Genomic DNA, 21001 nt, shown 5'->3' on the forward strand with positions numbered 1-21001 from the left:
AGAATACTTTATGATATGATTAAGAATCTCTGGCCAGAGTATGAATGAGCTTTAGTAAGTCATTCCAAATCACATTCAAGGTAATCATGTTGGAAATGTGCCCTAAAACCAATCATATGATGATACTTTATGGACATTTCACATGTTAAACTAATCTAGTTTAATATTAAGGGCAAACATTATTGTTTGAGTCGTCTCATATAAATGTTATATGCTTAAACGATAAGTCCAAGGAATATGTGATTGGAAGAATGTGATCTAAAGAAGTTAGATTCATGAGACCATTCTTTCGTTGACACATCCTAAACGCTCCTGATCATAGTATTGTCAATTGGGCATTAACAGTCCGTTAAGATCAGTACGTGCTATGTCTTCTCTCAGGGAAAGTGACTAGTCTCAAGTCACTGGTGTGTGTGACATCAAGACAAGTACGTAGGTGCTCAATAGAGAATGAGTTCACTGAACACGATCAACAAAGAGTTTTCATATTCATGTCACATGAGAACTCATGGTTGGGATAATGCAAATTAGTCTTTTGACCTGAGGCATCACAGTTGTCTTGTGGTTAGGTCCTTAATCTTTGATTATGTCAAAGTCACTCCATCATGAGGGTGTCCATGGCATCGTTGGGGTTAAGCCACTTAGCCATGGAGGCAAGTGAATGCGCAACAAGGGATCTGTAACCTTCAAACTGTTTGAGGGAGAATACTCTATGATATGATTTAGAATCTCTGGCCAGAGTATGAATGAGATGTTGGAATGCGTTCCAGATCACATTCAAGGTAATCATATAAGTACAAGATTCACATTGGATAGTAGACATGAATAAACTATCAAACCAAACAATGTGGTCAAGAGTATTGTATTAGAGAAAGACCGTATTGCATTTGTAATCCTAAACTGAATAGGTTCTCCACCTCTTCTGATTAGCTTGGGCAACCATGACATGCTGCTAGGCGTCAACCATGGTTTGTGGAAGCCCTAAAAGTGTATTATCACTAACGGGAGAATTGAAAGTAAGTTTCAATTCACAATCGATTAGAAAGAGTTTTAATCGCCCACTGCCTCGCTAAAAGGAACCTAATGGATCGTTCACCGAGTAAGGTAGAGTTTGAAGAAACAACGGAGATGAGTAAGAATAATTAAATGGTTTAATTATTTATCTAAGGCTAGGATTAATTAATATGTTAATTAATCAAACGAATAAGTTCGTTAAAGACCTCGGGTTAGTTTTGGGCCGCAAGGCCCAATGGGATTTGAATGTCAAGCCCATTAACTCAAGTTGTATGACAACTTGAATAAAACAAAGGGCTTGAAAGCCCAATAAACCTATAGGCCGGCCATGTGTAAAAGAATAGGGCTTTTGGTCCATTAGGTCACTTATTTGAAGGGACTATATAAAGGACTTTATAGCCTAAAATTTACTAAGGGTTATTTTTGGGGAAAGGATGAGAACACAAGCTCTCATTTCTCTCAAAAATTTCGGCCACCTTGGAGGGATCATCTAGCAATCAAACTCCTCCAAGGTCACTCATTTCTTCTTCATTATGCCTTGGTGATGAATCATTAGAGGTTCTCAATTTTGGGAACTTGGAGAAACCTTTTCATCCATCCAAATCCATGGATCTAAGATGCAAGGAATGAAGGCCCTCTCTTTGGGTGATTAGCCTTTGCTTATGCAAAGAGGAATCTACAAAGGTATTGATTTCTCAACTCACTTTGTTTTGAGTTGAGTCTTGGTTCACCTATCTACTAGGCTTTGAATTTCATGGGTAAATGTTTTGTTTTAAGTGCATACAAGCATGATTCCGCCTTTAATTGTTAATTGCATGCTATTGATGTTGCTTAAATGAACATGTTTTTCACAAATCTTCCTTCAAATCATACAACTAAGAGAATCACATTGGATAGTAGACATGAATAAACTATCAAATCAAACAATGTGGTCAAGAGTATTGTATTAAAGAAAGATCGTATTGCATTGTAATCCCAAACTGAATAGGTTCTCGACCTCTTGTGATTAGCTTGGGTAACCATGACATATTGCTAGGTGTCACTCATGGTTTATGGAAGCCCTAAAGGTGTATAATCATTAAAGGGAGAATTGAAAAGTCAGTTTCAATTCATAATCAAATTGAAGAGTTCTAATCGCCCACTACCTCGCTAAAAGGAACCTAAAGAATCGTACACCGTGTAAGGTAGAGATTGAAGAAACAACGGAGATGAGTAAGGATAATTAAATGATTTCATTATTTATGGCTAGGATTAATTAATATGTTAATTAATCACTACTCACCATGACCGGGCACCCCTATAATGGAGGTACTATTGGGGCTTTTATGCAATTACATAAAGTTTTGACACTTTTGTGTATTTGCACTTTGACCCAAAAGTTTACGTTTTTACGTAAAGGCCCAAAATCACTAAAGGACAAATTGTTTTGCTCCTTTAATGAAGTTTTTGTGTTTGTTGAAATTTTTTTTGGGTTCTAGTTGTAATTACATGAAGTAGTGGACTTTTGTGTTTTTACAAAGTGACCTAAAAAAGTTTGTATTTTGCAATATAGCCTAAAAATTGAGGGATATGGAATTTGCCAAAAATAGTGGGTGGTGCTATTTTATTTAAAGACCCAGATCAAATAGCTTAAAATCAATCAATTCATATTCGTTATATATTTATTTACCGATATATTTGCAAACGCTATCCAAAACTTGACAAAGAAAAAGCCGAAGACTTTAGTTTCCGGACTTGGTACCACAATACCATAAGTTGTCTTGAATGGATTGTATATGTACCTAAGTAGTCTCATCCTCACAATCTTCCTATTGATAATGTGTGATTGGAAGAATATGTTAGATAAGTCTATCATAAAGAGGACAACACAAACAACAAATGCTTATTGCTTTGTTGTATGAACAAAGGAACTTGAGAAGATTAGCACAAAACATGGACACTTTTAGTGTCATAATTCTTCTATTACAAATCGTTGTATGAAGAAATGAGAGTTGCCTTAAGCAACTCTTGAAAGTTTGTAATCATATTTAGAACATAATGGTTGATTGACAAAAATAGTCCATCAACATGGACTTATGATGATTTTGAATCATTGGATGCTGAAGTGTTAAACCGCATGCTTTCCAAATCGTTTGATGTGTATAACACAATTGAAATAAGTTTCAAGAGAGATAGTGGGAGTTTAAGGGACATTACTATTGTAGTCAATGGAGAAGTCAAAAGAAGAAGGCGAAATAACTCCACGAGAACAAACTTTCTTTATGAAAGGATGGACATTGGAAGGGGTATTTGCAAGAAATGTCTTGCAAGTGTCAAGAACACACCTTTCGAAGGTGTTGTAAATTGTTCTTGAATAGTTCAAAATAGTTGGTTCTTCTACTTGAATGCTTGATTCCGTATTAGTAACTATGTTTTACAATCGTTGTAAAAGTGCGGGTAATAAGAAGAAGAAGATTAATGAGAGAAGAGAAAGTACTTCATATTCAGAACGTGAATAAAATATAGATCTCTGCGAAAGCAAATAATACTTACTTCCTTATATGAACTACTAAAGAAATTGGAAAAACAAAGATTGTCTTTACATTCCAATTTGAATAAGGAACTTAATTCCGTCACTATAATTTTAAGAGATGGATGAATGTTTTGTTTGGCAAAACATTGTCCTTTATTAATGAATGATTGGATTATTGTAATATGATTGATTGTCACTATAGTAGAGATGATGTGGTAGTGTTAACTGTTTAGAATATAACTATGCTTAAAACCCAAAAGTTTGCAAGGTAGTGACTAACCCCACTGAGTTGTGACACCTCTAAAACATCAATTACAAGTTGGTCATAGATGGATGCTTTGGATCGTTAGATCTGGATCCAATGCCTTAATTTTAAAATTGTATAGAGGCGAATGTTGGAAATGTGCCCTAAAGCCAATCATATGTTGATACTTTACGGACATTTCACATGTTAAACTAATCTAGTTTAATATAAAGGGTAAAGATTATTGTTTAAAATCGTCTCATATAAATGTTATATGCTTAAACAATAAGTCCAAGGAATATGTAATTTGGAGAATGTGATCTAAAGAAGTTAGATTCATGAGACCATTCTCTTTCGTATACATATACTAAATGTTCCTGATCATAGGATTGCCAATTGGGCAATGCCATTCTCTTTCGTATACATATCCTAAACGTTCCTAATCATAGGTTCTCCACCTCTTCTAATTAACTTAGGTAGCCATGACATACTATTAGGTGTCACTCATGGTTTGTGGAAGCCCTAAAGGTGTATAATCGCTAAAGGGAGAATTGAAAAGTAAGTTTCAATTCACAATCGATTTGTAGAGTTCTAATCACCCATTGTCTCACTAAAAGGAACCTAATGGATCGTACACCGTGGTAGAGATTGAAGAAACAACGCAGATGAGTAAGGATAATTAAATTGTTTAATTATTTATGGCTAGGATTAATTAATATGTGTATTAATCAAACAAATAAGTTCGTTTTAGACCTCAAGTTAGTGATGCGAACTAAGTAAGCACACAAATTTAAAACCCTCTTGTGACAATTGTAGTATATAAATAAGTAGGGATCGTTCTTAACCGGGGATTAGGAGGGATTACTAAATCACTTGGACACTGACTCAAAAACGTAAAATAAAGTTTGAAACACTAAACTAGACTCAAAGAATGCAAAACTAACAATAAAAACACTCAAACAAATCAAAAGACTCAAAGAATACAAAACACTTATAAACACAAATTAAGACACTTTCTAACTAAATTAGACACTAAGGTAAAGGGGATTGAGATTTTGACGAAAATAAATTAAATGCACAAATTGTAATTTAAAGGCAGAATTTAAATATGAATGTGATGAAATATGGAATGAATGCTAGCTAGAAGGTTCTTCTCCACACATGTCACACTTGCATACAATTTGATTTTCAGTTGGTCTTTCGATAAATTATGAAACTCAACACCCCGGGTTAATTAGGTCCGCTTAAATTAACCGTCAAGTTTTCCTTAAGTTAATGAATTGGATGGGTTAGCGCAACGCAATTCAAAACATTCTCCAAAAGTCCTTTACGTGAAAAGCACAATAAAGATACAATCAAAGATCATTAAGCAACATGAAAACTATAAGTGTTGACGAGGCATTCGTTACTATGATGAGCATGAAACTAGTGCCAAGAATTCATTTAACGCGATTGTTTATAAGCAACCTCCACTACTTGTGAATATAAGTTAATAACTATTAGGTGAAACTCACTTATATTCTAGCGTCATATTCATGCATGAAAATTAAGCGTGCACTCTCAATCAACATACATAAATAAGTTATCGATCAAGCAGTTAAACAAATTGAATCCACAACTTATGAAATTCCAACCAAATATAATCAATTCATATTGCAAGCATAAACATGGTTTCGAATCACCCCCTAGCTAACTAGGGGGATTTAGCCTCTCATGTTCACAACAAGAAAAATAAAATTGAATTTAAACATAAAGAACAAAGGATGGATTACACCTAGAACGCCCAACGAATCCACTTGAATTTCTGCGCGATTTTAAGTCCTCTTCCTCCTTTCTTCTTGCTGCGGCAGAGAAGGTTTATTGTGTTTTTGGGTGATTTTCTGGTTTAGGAATGGGTTTAGGGAAGTGTGGTGGTGCGGCAAGGTGGTAGGAAGGTGTGGAAGGGTGTAGAATGGCTGGAAGGGTGGAGAAGGGTGCTGCGGCTGTGATGGAAAAAGTTGGGTGATATGGTTGCGGCTGTTATGAATGAATCTGTGCAAAAATAATTAGGGTGCGGCTGTTTGTTGGATGAAAGGCACGGGTTCAATTTGATAATGGGAATGGGCTATGGTGGTTGCGTGAGATGGAGGAAAATGAATGGGATTATGGCTTGCGGCTGCAAGGGTTTTTTTATGGGATAAAGTGGCTGTTAGGGTGAATTATGTCACGGCTTAGGGTGAAAGGTCCATGGGGGCCATGGCAAAAGTAAGAAAAATAAAAATGGGATGGTGGCCACGGGTTAGGGTTTTAATAATGGGTAATTGGAGAAATATGGAATGGTTTATGGGATATTAGGGTGATGGAATGGATGCACGGATTATGGGAGAAAATAAATCAGATGCTAGGGTGTTTTAAAAGGGTGCGGCTTTGTATGTAAAACCTAGGGTTTTAAATATGTTTGGTTCCTAGCTTATTTTTATTAACGAAAATAAATTCAAAGGCTTCTAGAATTAGGAAATAAAATCAGAAATTAAAGAGGGAAAGATTAAAGGGTGTGGCTAGGGCCTTGGTTTTGTGTCCTAAAGCGCCTACAAGGACTTCAAAGTGGCAAGAAAATACGAACGTTTAAGATTAGGAAAGGTTACCAAAACGGGAAACTTAGGGTTAACTTTCCTAAAATAGGAAACCTTGTTTGAGTAGGATTCCTCGTTTTGGTAAGAATTCATCGTTGGCGTAGGAATTCGTCGTTTCTTCACATCTTCAACTCATTCATTCCTCTTTTGCTCCAAAAGGCTCCAATTTGCATATTCTTGCACACTTTGGCCTTATAATCTGAAAATACACAAAAATGGCCTTAAACACTAAAATAACTAAGTAAACACAACATAAATGCACGAGAACAAGCTAATTAAGTCGCATGAATATGCGCCTATCAGTTAGTTTTGGGCCTCAAGGCCTAATGGGCTTCGAATGTCAAGTCCAATAACTCAAGTTGTATGGCAACTTGAAAACACAAAGGGCATGAAAGCCCAATGAACGCACATGGCCGGCCATAGAGAGTGTGAGGGAGCATTGGTTTTAATTTCAACTATGTCACTTAATGTAAGTGGCTGTAGAAAGGAAATTATAACTCATTCCCTCATAAGGGTTTTCTAGAGAGAAAAGAGAAAAACACAAAAATCTCTCTTTTCTTAGGAGGCCGGCCACCCTAGGTAGAATGGACTAGCATCTGTCTCTTCTTAGGTCACTCATCTCTTCCTCAATGCTCTCCTTGGTGTGGAAACATAGAGGTTCCCTTTCTTGGGAACTTGGAGAATCCATTCCTTCATCCATATCCAAAAGTCATGGAGCCAAGAAGCAAAGTTCCTCCATCGACATCCATGGAGCCAAGGAGCAAGGGGACCATGGAAAGAAGGCCTTTACATAGGTGAATATCCTTTGCTAAGCAAAGAGGTGCTTCAAAGGTATAAAAGTTTCTCAACTCTTTTCTTTAAGATTTGAGTTGAGTCTTGGTTCATCACAACTACTAGGCCTTGAATTTCATGGGTAAAGTTTTGTTTTTGAGTGCATACAAGCATGATTCCGCCTTTAATTGTTAATTACATGCATAGATGTTGCTCAAATGAACTTGTTTTCAAAAAAATTTCCTTCAACTACGTGCACAATGGCCTACGCCGGGATTCCTATAGGTAGCCACAATGATCTTTTTCAAGGCTTAGCTAACTGAAGGATTTTTAGTCTCTTGGCCTATAGGCACTTTACGCAGTACACCTTATGGATGATTGCCTTGGAATCCTAAAGTTGCTACCAAGTGCACTAAGGTAGCCTATGATTTCTAGAAGACTACCTACGACTTGCCCTTCGAGCAGTAAGCCGCACTAAACTTATACAACTGCACATTTTTGTGAAAGGTTAAGCAGTTAGTGTTCATATACAAAGCTCTATCCACTGCTAACATGCTTCATAATCAATAAGCTTCACCTCTGCCAAAGCATGGAATGATCGTTTGGATTTACACTAATTCCTAAAGTGGTGTGATACTTGCTACGTAACCCACATAATTGGTTACATAAAGAGAAAATAGTTCTCTCGGACCTTTGATTTTGAAATTCCATACAATTGCGTACTTTTGATACGAAGGGTTAGTGAATTTCATGACCCAAAATTTTTTAGTACGTTGCGATGCGGGCCACACAACTCAAAGGATTGAAGAAAGCCAAGGTTAACAGCCAAGTGGTCACGTGGACTCATCTGCTTCTGTAAGTAAGGCGTTCGACTGCTGACCTTATGGCTAACAACTTTGTAAAAGTTCTACACCAACATCTACAGCTGTATAGGCTACATGGGCCTGTCTGCTTATAGAAAAGCAGCACGTCTGTTGTTGGTCTAAAGGTCAAAGGTTGGGCGTAAACAAAAGAAGCAAAGATGAAAAAAAGAGAAGAAAGCAACTTTATTAAATTTCCTAGCAAAATTGATAAACAAATACCAAAGGTCGAATGACTTCAAGCAAAATAAAAAGCAACAAGGAAAACAAAGAAAATCATAAAGGCTATCTAGAAGACTACTCCTTAGCAGTTTGGACATCCCACAACTACTCGGTTGCCACACCTTTAGCAGCCGCGACGCTCTCAGCAGCGGCATCATCCAGCGCTTCACCCCCGGCTGCCCCAACTTGGGCACCAACTTCTCCAAGTACTTCACCAATGGAAGCCTCAAAAGTAAAGGCAAACAAGTATTCCGAAGAAATAGAGAATGTCTTGAAGTCTTTCCCAACAAACTCAAAGTCAGACGGCCTACCAAAAAGATGATCTACATAACCCAACTTGTAGAAATTGGCCTAACTCTAAACAAGCGAAACCTCGAGCCTAGCCTTTTCACCCTTTAGTTGTTCGTTCTCCTCGAGCAAACAAACACGAACACATTGCAGCTCATCCACTTCCTTCTTCAGATTTTCGTTGATTTTTAGTGCACCTTGGAGTTCCAACCCTTGGGGTTCAAGCCTATCGACGACCTTCTTAAAGTGGATCACTTGATTATAAGTAGTAATCAACTCCTCATCCTTTGTGTAAACAGTAGAACGAAGCTAAAAAACGGCACGCTTAAGATCTTGAATCTAAGGTATGTAACATCCAATCTTCTTCTCTGCACCTTCATACTTAACTTAATTTGCATCAAGCCTAGTCTTCAAGTCAACGATATCTTGGCGAGCGGTCTCAAGCTACAGAGAAGTGGGGGTAGAGATATTGGACCCCTTCAAAGCAATGAGCTCAGACTCCAACCTCTTGATCTTCTCGGTAGAAGAATAAGCTTCGGCTGCCATAGTCATTGCCATTTCCTTGTAGTCTTAGTATCCTCTTGGCCAAGGAGCATGGACTCGGATTCCAAAATTATCGTTTTTTGCATCATAGTGAGCAGAGCAGTCTTCCTATATTGGGTCATATGTTTCACAAAGGAACTTGGGCAAATAACTCTCCTAACACTATCAACAAGTTTTGGACACGCGTCCATGTCTTCAAGCATATCTGGCTTTAAAAGCGCACAGATCTCAACAGCTTCTCTAGAAAAAGGTTTGGTAGATTTCTCACAACTGCCCACCCAAGCAGTCTCTTTTCTCAGTAGGCAAACCAATCTCAGCAACCGGCTCATATCTAATGGCCTCATCTTTCTTCCTCTTTGAAAAAGTCAAGTTAATCACAAGCCTATCGGCAGCAGGCAGACCCTCACGAGCAGTGGAGGAAGCCTTTGACTTTTTCTCAGCCAGCATTTCTTAAGCAGTAATGGAAGATCTCTTATTTCCACCTTCATTCACAGCAGGCTCCACGATAACAATTGGACTAGCTAATACTTCTGCCTTGATCTGCTTTATCTCCTCTCTCGGGGGTAGCCCATCTTTCTCCCGACTCTGAGTTCTAAGCAGCTAATGCCATTCACAGTACTCAACAAGGATACCTAAAACAACATGTACCTTTTTGATACATAGAGAAGTCTTGGGAATTGAGCCGAATTTCGAATCTATATAAATGGAAGAGGATAATCAACAAATCAGATAGTAGCTCAGCAAAAGCACAAAGCAGCCTAAAGACTAAGTAGTCCACTTATCGATGATGAAAATCATCAGAACGCGCAGCTCAGGGGAAGATTCAGACTCCTACTCTCCACTTATCTCGAAAGTCTCCTTGGCCCAGTCATGATCTCCCTTGCTCGAATGATCGAATAGCCTATGGTGGGGTCGCAGCTGACAACTCCATCAATATGGCCTATGTCAAAGAAGTATCAGAATTCATTGACGATCAAATCTAAGTCAAAGAATTGGCTTAGATTGAGGAATCCTACCATTATATAGACCGTATTTGGAGAACATTGAGTAGGGGCATACTTCATGGAGCAAAGCACTTTTTGGAAAAAACGTAACATGGGAAAAGTAAATCTTAAGGCGAAGTAGTAGGGGTGAAACTTGATGGCTCTCCAAGCCCCACTACATGGCTCATGGTTGTTCCCCTCCTTGACACCCTTCACGCGCACCCCAGACGAAATAGCATGCCAATATGCTTCAAGGAAATCTTTGAACGAGTCATCAGAACTAATTTTGGAGTGAGCAGCCTTGAAGTAGCCCACTTTATTCAAAGACCCGTCTTGACAATACAACGGCGGCACACCATCATCACTCTTGTGGCTTGAAGACATACTCGAAGAAAGTCTACAAAGATACAAGGAAGAATCATTAAACGGCTAAAAAAAAGGCAACGCACAGGCCCCACAGCCCAAGACTGCAAGAGCCCAGCAGCTGCGCCATGCCCCACAGCCTGATCCATCTCCCTCTCGACCCGCAGACTTCATTCTCTCACTTCTCGCATGGGCCAAGCCCAATTGTCCGCAAGCCAACCCATAAAGGAGGCTCGAGCCTCCCTTCATCTTTCCAACATGAGCCCAGGCACAACGACCCAGCCCAGCGCCCTACCAAACCACCCACTTAGCCCAACCAGCCGCCACCATACCAAACCACCCACGGCAGCAGCTATGCCGTGGCTTCCCAAACATTTTTTCACACATCCTCGACTCCTGTCGAGCTAAATTTCAAGCGCTGAGGCTCCAAAAAATTATGAAGACAAGGAAAAATTAATTTTTTTCTTACCTTGGTGCGGCATGAAGACAAAGAAAGCAACAAAAGAGATCCTTTGCATGAGTAAGTGCAAAAATATTGCTAGGGGAGGGGGAACAAATATCCTCTAGCTTTCTCTCTCTTATAGGGTAGAATAAATTGCTCTCTGAAGTTGATTTAATCATCTACTTAAGGTAGATTTAAATAGACTTTGGAAATGATTTATTTTCCTTTCCTAGAAGGATCTAATTTCCAATTAATGTGGGAATCTACATCAAAATTGGAGACAATCTTATGTTTCCTAAAGCAAGGGAAGATCCCTACACCTGTTGCCCTTTCCTGCAAGCAACCCAATGGGTATGGGAGGATTTGGTGAAACCAAAAATAATCAAGAAAATTATGGAGGTGACACGTGGACTTTTGGGTGAAAATGACAAAATTACCCTCAAGGCACACCGAGATTCTCACGCGCATGCAACAGACAATAATGGCTCAATCAAGGAAGAGTCAAAGGTGATCAAAATGGTATTTACTCAAATACCTTTCATCACTTCTCATCAAATCTTTATTCAAAAGGTAACTCCCAATTTTCCTATTTAATTAGGATTGTCATGTTAATTGCAAGATATTATTTCACATAATATCTTGCAATTATTCACACAATTTCACCATATATGGCCGGCCACTACTCTCCAAATAGGGTCGGCCACTCCACTATAAATAGCTCTACTCTCCCACTAAAATGGAAAGCCATTGGCTACCCACAAACTCCTAAACACATTCTTTTCATAATTCTAACCCCCAAATTCATCTTCGGGGCATGAGGCTTTTGGCCTTAATCTTAGGTGTTATTATTTTGTAGGTGCATTTTTGTCAAAGGAGAAGATGGTGGAAATTTGCATCCACACTTAGGGGTTCCTAATATCACTTTAAAACTCATTTAACTAGACAAACAAGAACCCAAAAAATCACCTTATGAATTTGGCCGAAAATACCAAGTACAAAGCCCTTGATTTTTAGATCCAAAATTCATGCTCTATTGAACTACATCTACAACTCTTAAGATAAGAAATTTCTCTGCAAAATTTGCAAACAAAGAGGCAAAAATGAAGTTTGTAACTATTACGACATTCAATTTACAAACTATGAAGTAGTGAATAGTGAACCATAACTATAAAACTACTCCTAGTTAGCCGGCTATAGAAAGAGAGAAATGGAGAGTTTGTGCCTCCAAATTTTCTCTCAAAGAAACCCTAATGAGCTTATGAGTTATAATTTCACTTTTATACCAACTCAAGTTTGAGTGGCATATAATTGAAATTAACTTCTCCTCTAGGCAAGGCCGATTATCTCATGGTTATTGGGCTTGTGTCCCATTTTGTTTAAGTTGACATACAACTTAAGTTGAATAGGCTTTATGGACCAAAACTCATTGGGTCTTGAAAACTCGACACTAATTTAAAGCCCAATTCGAACTTGTTTGGTAGACTAATTAACTTACTGAATTAAACTATTTAATTGCTTATCCATCTTAATTATAGTTTTTCATACTTACCCTTATACTGTGTACGATCCACTAAGTTCTAATTAGCGAGGCAGTGGACGATTGTAACTCTTAATAATTCAATTATGAATTAAAACATACTTTCAATTCTCCCTATGATGAAGATTAATGATTGCTAATCTTCAGGGCTTCCACAAACCATAAGTGACACCTAACAATATGTAATGGCTACCCAAGCTAAGTAGAAGTGGTTGAAGAACATATTTAGTTACAACTGCTATGCAATACGGTCATTCTCTAATTCAATACTCTTGACCACATTGTTTCGATGACAGTTTACTTCATGTCTACTATCCAATGTGGTTCTTCTCTATATGATTCTAGTAAATATGATATGGAATATACTTTCTAAATCATATTATTCATGTGCTTTGGCCAAAGGCTTATGAATCATAACTTAGAGTATTTTTCTTCCACTATGGAAGGTTAGAGATCCCTTGTTGTACACTGACATATTTATATGAATACATCAATGACCCCAACAATGCTAGGAATATGCCCAAGATGAGACATGTTCTTTGTTTGTCAAATGATCAAAGACATACCCATAGACAACTATGGTGTCTCAGGTCAAATGATTACTTTGTATTATTGAAACTTATGAGTTCTTATGTGACATGTATGTGAGAACTCTTTCTTGATCGTTGTTTAGTGTACCCAACAACCTTTTGAGCACCCATGTGTTTGACTTAGTGTCTAACACCAATTACTTCAGCCAAAGTGCTATATTAAGGTGAGATAACACATGCTAGCCTTAGTAGATTGTTAATGCCAATTGACAATCCTATGGCTAGGAACGTTTTAGGGATGAACATAAGAGAAAGATCTCATTGATCTAACTTACTTAGATCACTTCTTTCTTGGGTTGATTAAATTTCTTGTATTCTGGTATCTGATTAAACTCAAAATACATTAAGCAGTGATTAACAATAAACATTGCCCTTCCATTAAACTAAATAAGAGTTTAACATAATAAGTATTCCATTAGCTATTACATCAAATAAGTGGCTTTAAGGGCATACTTCTAGCACTTGAAACTTAACATATTAGAACTTAGCAGACATAAATCTTTGATCAACAACTTGTTTTCCTTTCTACTTGACTTGAGCATCAACATTTTACATCCATTTCACCAGCTCCATTACTTCCTTGATTCTTTAGAGTTCTCAAACTCTCTCGCAAACATTTTAGGATCTTCCTCCTTGTCTAAGATGATCGTATCCTGCTCATCGTCATCAGCAAGTGGATGCACTTCCAATTCAATAGGATAAGGAAAGAAAAGTGTGTGATTCCAATTATATTTAAAAAAAATAAGTATTGGATGAAAATTTAAGGGTTGTGATTTCAGCTTGAAGGGCTAAGAGTAAAGAATGAAGAAAGTTAATGTGCTGCTTGATTGGTAAATCAGACTGACTGACAGTAGATTTAGAAAAGCCAAATCGATTCTTCAGAAGAGTGGAACTTACCTTATAGCTTTGTAGAATGGGTTTGGGGAATAAGAATCACTTCAAAACTACCGAAAGGCTTCACTGTTTCACTTACACAAATCTCAGGGATCATACATGAAAAAGGTACACAAACTCTGTCCTTGGGACTGTTGGATGTATAACATAAAAGCTATCAAATATTGATGAACTATTTAGGGTGATACAATGATTGGCCCATAATTTAATCACTAGGCAAGATCACTAGTGACAGATTACCAAATTAATCTCATTAGTGAGTTCATGGATACCACTTACTTACATAACAAAGAGTTAACTTAAGGATAAAGTTAAAGAGACCAAATTCCTTTGTGTTATCTTAAAACTATTCCCAATTGTTGGATTAATTGATGAATATCTAATAATCCAGTAGGTAGTACTATGTTTGCACAATTGTAGGATACGAGTGCATAACTAGTGTGTAGGTGCTTAATAGATATTACATATACATACTAAATGCATATTCATGTCAATAAGAACTCGATAGTGGAAATGATGCAAATTAATCCCTAAACCCAAGGCAACACTGTCTTTTGCAAGTTTTCTGTCAATTTGCTTGGATAGAAATTTGCATCCACATCAGTTTTTAGATTTGAAGTTGAGTTGTATAAAACATTGTGTAGTTTCCGTCATTGAAATTTTACAAAAGTATTGTGTGAGTGAGTTTATAAGCATAGTTTTTTATCCGTTAGTTTATAGAGATTGGTCGGAGAAAACAACACTAAATGCATGGGATCCGAAGTGCAGCCGTGTCGAGAGAATTGGTTCGCTGAACAAAACCTTTCTTCCCACTAGCAAATATGTCAATGCGATATTCTGGGTTTTAAAATCATTTAAGATGATACTATTTACGTATATAACATGTTTATAGAGACAGATGATACTATTTATAGTGCTGCATTTAACTATACATCGGATTAGCAGTATATTTCAGCTTGAAGGGCTAAGATTATTGGAATAGAAAAAGTTAACGTGTTGCTTGAGTGGTAAGTCAGACTGACTAACAACGGACCTAGAAAAGTGATAGACACGTATTTATTACTTTTGTTATCTATTATTTATATTTGTTAGTGCTTCAATTAGATTAATTAGGAGTTAATTACTATACTTTTGTAATTTATAAGTATTAGGATGTGTATTGATAAAAAATGGAATTTAACAAGATTTTGACGCATTTCATACATTGTAGTTTTCCAATCACATTGACTTTATTCATTTAATTAATCGTTATTTACTTGTAGGTTGAAAATCAATTGGTGGTGTGCTTTTTACTTATTTGGACCACGAGCTAATACCTGCAAGGGAGGGCTTTTTGACTTATTTGAGACTGATGGACAAGATGATTACATGAGGCGATGGAGATATCTTAGGAAAGAATCTCAAATTGATTGGAACTCCTATTTTTTAGCAAATTTGGACTGGAGGCATAGATATTAAGGGGAAGATACGATTAGGAAAGGAGGAAATTTGGTTCTTGAGTTTTATTTTATGCATATTTTCCATAGAACTACCATGAATTCTTTGTTCATGGGGTTCTAAACTCTTAGCTAAGGCTAAAATGAAGCACTAACAACGAGTACTTTAGTTACCTGATTATTTGATTCATGGATTTCAGATTAATGATTAATTTTCATTCATTAGTTGAATTGCAATTTTGATTTTTGGTTCTTTGTGCTTGACCATAGCCTAGGATTTGAGTATTGAAATTATTTGCATATGAATTTATTTCTGACCATGAATTGGATTGTATCAATGCTTTGTGAATGAGAACCATGAACTTATATTTTTATCCTACTGTAGACGAATATTGGTTTGTGTGGTTTCCTAGAAAATTAGCTATTTGTTTGACACGACCAAGTTGATAAGTAGTTAAGTTGTTTCTCACTGCACTTAATTGAATTTCTGCTTGTTTGTGTATACTGGACCATGGATATATAACACATAGGTATAGTTGAGTTTATGCATGACCACAGTAAAGTTCACATCTTTTTGGTAAATTATTGACATGTATACCTAACCATGGATATATGTACAAAAGTTGTTTCCATTAAACTGATAATTCATGGATTCAGAATTGGATACTCGTGACACACCCTAACCCGGAATGTCCACTAGGACTCCGAATCGAGCTATGCTAGCCGACACCTTGAAAGTGACGAAGCCATAAAGTACGGTGATGTGGAAAATATGAATAAATTTAGCCCTAAAAGTGCCTAAGGACCAGAGTGCACTGCGAGCGAAAACGAGCCCGTTTCACACACAACGTCAGAGCATAAGTAAAGTATAGTAGTGTGGGTAAAGATCATACCCTCAGAGGTAGCCACCTATACTGAGATTCGCCACAAATCCTCGTCGATATGAACATCCAACAACTAAAACCTGGAGGGGCACAAAAACAAGGGTGAGTGGGCCTGAAAATAAATTTTTTAATAAAAACTTTTTTGAAAACATTATAACCCCTCGCCATAAAACACATATAATTTCCCAGAAATTAATAATACATGTGTATATAGAAATCATGCTCGAGAGTAATGAAAACCAAGTATATGCCATGTCAAGTATCTCAGTAATGAAATAAGTAAGCCAAGTGAAATAAATCAATGTAAAATGATATGCCAGCCGGAGTCACCTAATGTGACCAGTACAGCTAAACCTATAGCTCATTAACCAATTCCTGCACACGAGTTGGAACCGCCTAATGTGGTTTGTACAATAGGGTGGGTGTAAATAAATACGCTCAAGGGCTACGATCACGTGAAGGCTGTGCCAAGCATTACAAGTCACCTACGAGTCGGAACCACCTAATGTGGTCCGTACAACAAGCTAGCACCTGCCCTGGATCCAAGGTGAGCATACAATGTGGGTGGTGAACGATCACGTGAAGGCTGGCCCTGACCTCGGGTGGAGCACTACCACCGGGGTGCAGGATAATGAGTACCAAATGCATCTAGGCATAACCATATACATCACAACCACTAACATCATAATGTACTCACCTGTAGCTTACCTAGGCTCTGCAGCATCATGCAACGTTATACATGACTATACCAATGCATATACTAAAATATAACGCATATATGACATGGCATTTCAATCACATTTCATTTAAAAAAATTTATGGGAAAAACGTAAAGTATACATACGTATATATGGGAAAAAAATTTATGGGAAAAACGTAAAGTATACATACGTATAAAGTATACATACGTATATATGGGAAAAACGTAAATTTATGGGAAAAAAATTTATGGGAAAAACGTAAAGCCCACTCACTTGGAGTCCACGCTACAACTCCCTAGCACAACATCAAGGCGTCACGAACTACTGGCGCCTAGAACAATTATCAAATCATGTCTTAGAATTCTTATCAATAGAACATATAACTTACATATCCTAATTGGGAAGATCCGTATGTCGGATTCCCAATTCGTAAGTTTCTAATATCCTCCAATATTACGTATTATAACGTATCAAAGTTTTGTGACAAACCAACGATCGGATCATCAATTGCTATAATAATCAAGCGGTAGACTTTCATGGAACTACGTTCAAATGACGAAAAATTGTCAATCGGACTTCACCAATGGAATCAGGGTACTCAAATTTAACCTAGGAAGGTCAGGGGACATCTCGGCCCACGCGCCGCCGCTGGTGGCGGTTGGCCGCGCCGACTCGCCAGAAAATTCAACTATTTCTAAAAATTCTCAAACTTCACAAAAATGAAGATCTTAGTGAGTGGAGCAACTTTCATACCTATGACTAAGGCCAATTTGGCCGGTAAAAGCCCCAATTTCATGAAAACCCTTCGGCACCCTAGAAATGGGTGGTTCTTGATTCGACTCCATACAAGCTCCGACGCCTCCAAGGTTGATTGCACTTTGTTTCTGGGTTCATGGAGAGTCTATTGGTATTGTTAATTGAATGAAAATGTTTCAGGTTTGGTGGATTTCGGCCGAGGGTCCTCACGACACCCATGGTTCCCGTTGGGATGTTTTCCCAAAATACTACCAAATTCATAATAGGTTTAGGTGGAAAAGGAAGAGGGAGGGTAATGGAATGTTTTCCAGGTGATAGATGGCTGCAATTTACTGGAAATCCGATGAAAAACCATCGAAATCCATTTGCGCTCACCCGTTCGTGGTGACGAGAAGTACGAGGATACACCAAGAAATTGAACCTTATGTGACACAACACGGCAGTCAACAAAAATCAACATTTTACGTCGAAGGGCATTTTCGGAAATTAACACTTAAAAATTATAAAAATTATAATAATTGGGGACGGGTCGTTACAACTCGGGTATGACAATTAATGGTGGAATCAAAGCCTTAGTGTTTTCTTACATTTGTTTTCAATCATATTTTTATTTAATCATTAGTAACTATAATTCTTCTTTATACAGACCCAATCTTTATTTCAAGTAATAGATATAGGATTAAATTGTTAAATCAATTTTGGTGGATTCTTCTTTATACAGACCCAATCTTTATTTCAAGTAATAGTTATAGGATTAAATTGTTAAATCAATTTTGGTGGATTCGGTCTCGTATTTACATATTTATACTACAGCTGATTTGTGCACTTGCGAGTAAATTTGGTTTGAATTAATCTATTTATTAGGTTAGTTTAAATTCACATCAATTGTGACAGCCCATCCCAGAAATTTTAAAACGTAACGTGAAATGACGATTTTGCCCTAGCGTGAATTGTCGTTGCGTAGTTGTTCTTTTGGCTTGGTGTGGCTGGTTTGGCACCACACACTCACCCTCATTATTTTCTCCCTTTCCCTGCACCTGTCCCGAGCCCCATTCCTTTCCGATTTCCATTGAAATGTACGGACACACCCATAAACCTATCAAACCTCCACAGATCAAAGAAACCAAGCACATATTCGGACTCGTGAGGCTTGTAGGAGTCCAACCATGCCCATTTCAGGTAAGAACACCTTCGTTTTCACGTCGATTACACGATGTCCGATTTGAGGTACTGTTCATGCACACGTGATTTCTCACGTTTTAGGGAATTTCAAGCTTGTAGGTAGCTTGGTGAGGTCCCTAGGAGGCTCGGGGTGGTTCGTTTGATGGTTTTGGACGTCGGGATCACTAGTTTCGCAGTTGGCCGGAGTTGGGTTGATTTTCCAGGTGAGATTTCATGTTTTTTAGCACTTGAAAGTGGTATGATTGTATTCCTCTAGTTCTAAGCTTCATTTTGGTACCAATTTTGTGAAATTTGGTTGAAAAACGAAGGAGGTAGGACGTTTTAAAGTTTTCGCGATTTTCCGGCGCCGGAGGCTCGCCGGGGAAGACGAAGGAATATTCCGTCAAGTCTGACAGAATATTCCTGACGCCGTTGACAGACTCTGTTAAATCTGACGGAATATTCCCTACGGCGTCAGTTGACGCCGTTAGCATTATTAGTTGTATATATATACATATGCATATTGGGTGCTGCGGACGCACAGGTAAGTGCCAGGTAAGTGTTATTCATGTTTACATTCAGTAGTGATTCGAGATGCTTGGAGAGCTCATAACATGCACCCCCGGTGTTAGTGCTCCCGCCCAGAGTAGGGCACAGTCCTTCACGTGTTGTTCACCTCCCGCACCACATACTCAGCTTGGATCCAAGTTAGTTGCACAGTCCTGTCGTACAGACCACTTTAGGTGGTTCCGACTCGTAGGTGACCCGCGATTATTCGTACAGCCTTCACGTGATCGTAGCACTAGAGCGTTTATATACATTACACCCAGGCCTGTCGTACAGACCACATTAGGTGGTTCCGACTCGTGGGCAGGTTTAGTTATTGAGATTGAGATTTGAGCTCTAGATGCAGCCGTACAGGTCACGTTAGGTGACTCCGGCTGCCAGACTATATGTTATGGATATGATTTATACCCGTGCACTTGCATTTCATTCTGGGGTTCCGACATGGCATATTCTTAAGCATGATTGGTATATATATATATGTACATATGTTTATTTTCTGGGAAGTATACAGGTTTTACGGCGAGGGGTTAGAACTTTTGTTAAATGGTTTTCAAAAGGCTTTGTTTTTGCCCACTCACGCTTTTGTTTTGCACCCCTCCAGGTTCTAGCTATCTAGCAGGTTTGGTGGTTTCCCAGAGAGCTTTCCCGGCATTTCTGACAGACAATCACCAGCGTAGGGCCACCTTCGGGTGTACTGTTGTCGCGTCATTTTCGTTTGGACTGCTTTAGGCGTTATGCTCTGAACTTGTGTCTCACTTACGCTGGCACTTATTTCTATTACCTTATGTATGCTAGTTTTTATTTATTCGTATTTTTACATTACTATTTTATTAGCTTCCGCACTCTGCACATGGTTACGTCACTTCTACATGACGGCCAGCATGCCCTGATCTCGATCGGGGTGTGTCATCAATTTTTTGGCACCGTTGTGGCTAGGGATTGTTTTTCTCAATTTAACTCTTAAATTGTTGTTTATCATAGTTAGTCTACAGTTCTTTTTTGTTAGCAACTTCTTTTTCTCTTCTTCCGTGTGTTCTAGTTTAATTTTTGTTTATTTTTTTAGGTACCATTTTATTACTGCTTTATTTTGGTGGATGCAAGGACGTTGATCGCTCAATCTATCTCTTATTCCCATTGATCATGAACTGGACTGTACTCTACGCATCCTAAAGGGGCAGCAACGATAGCAATTGATTCCAAAAGAAGCGAAGATGGCTGAGCAAGAGCGGGAAATTGTGCCGGTTCGAAGGCCTATGAGAGATTTTTTTGACCCTCAAGATTTGGATCGACCCTAATGTATTGCATTCCAACCTAAAATTGATGAGACTTGTATTTTATCTCCTCCGCTACTCAACATGCTTCCTCACTTCAATGAATAATCTCTCAAAGAACATCCTTATGCGCACATTCAAGTCCTTTGACATATGCAAAACACCACACATTAAGGGACTTAGTGCTGATGAGATTAAATTGCTTTTATTTCCCTTCTTTTAAAAAAAAAAAAAAAAGGAGATGCCAAAAAATGGTTGTGTTCCTTACCTCCAATTCCATCACTACTTGAGGACAATTGGCTAAAAAGTTCATAAAGAAGTTCTTCCTTGCGCACAAGAAAATAAAATTG

Source organism: Pyrus communis, chromosome 13 (assembly GCF_041283825.1).
Source record: "Pyrus communis isolate YQ-2024b chromosome 13, ASM4128382v1, whole genome shotgun sequence".
NCBI lineage: Eukaryota > Viridiplantae > Streptophyta > Magnoliopsida > Rosales > Rosaceae > Pyrus > Pyrus communis.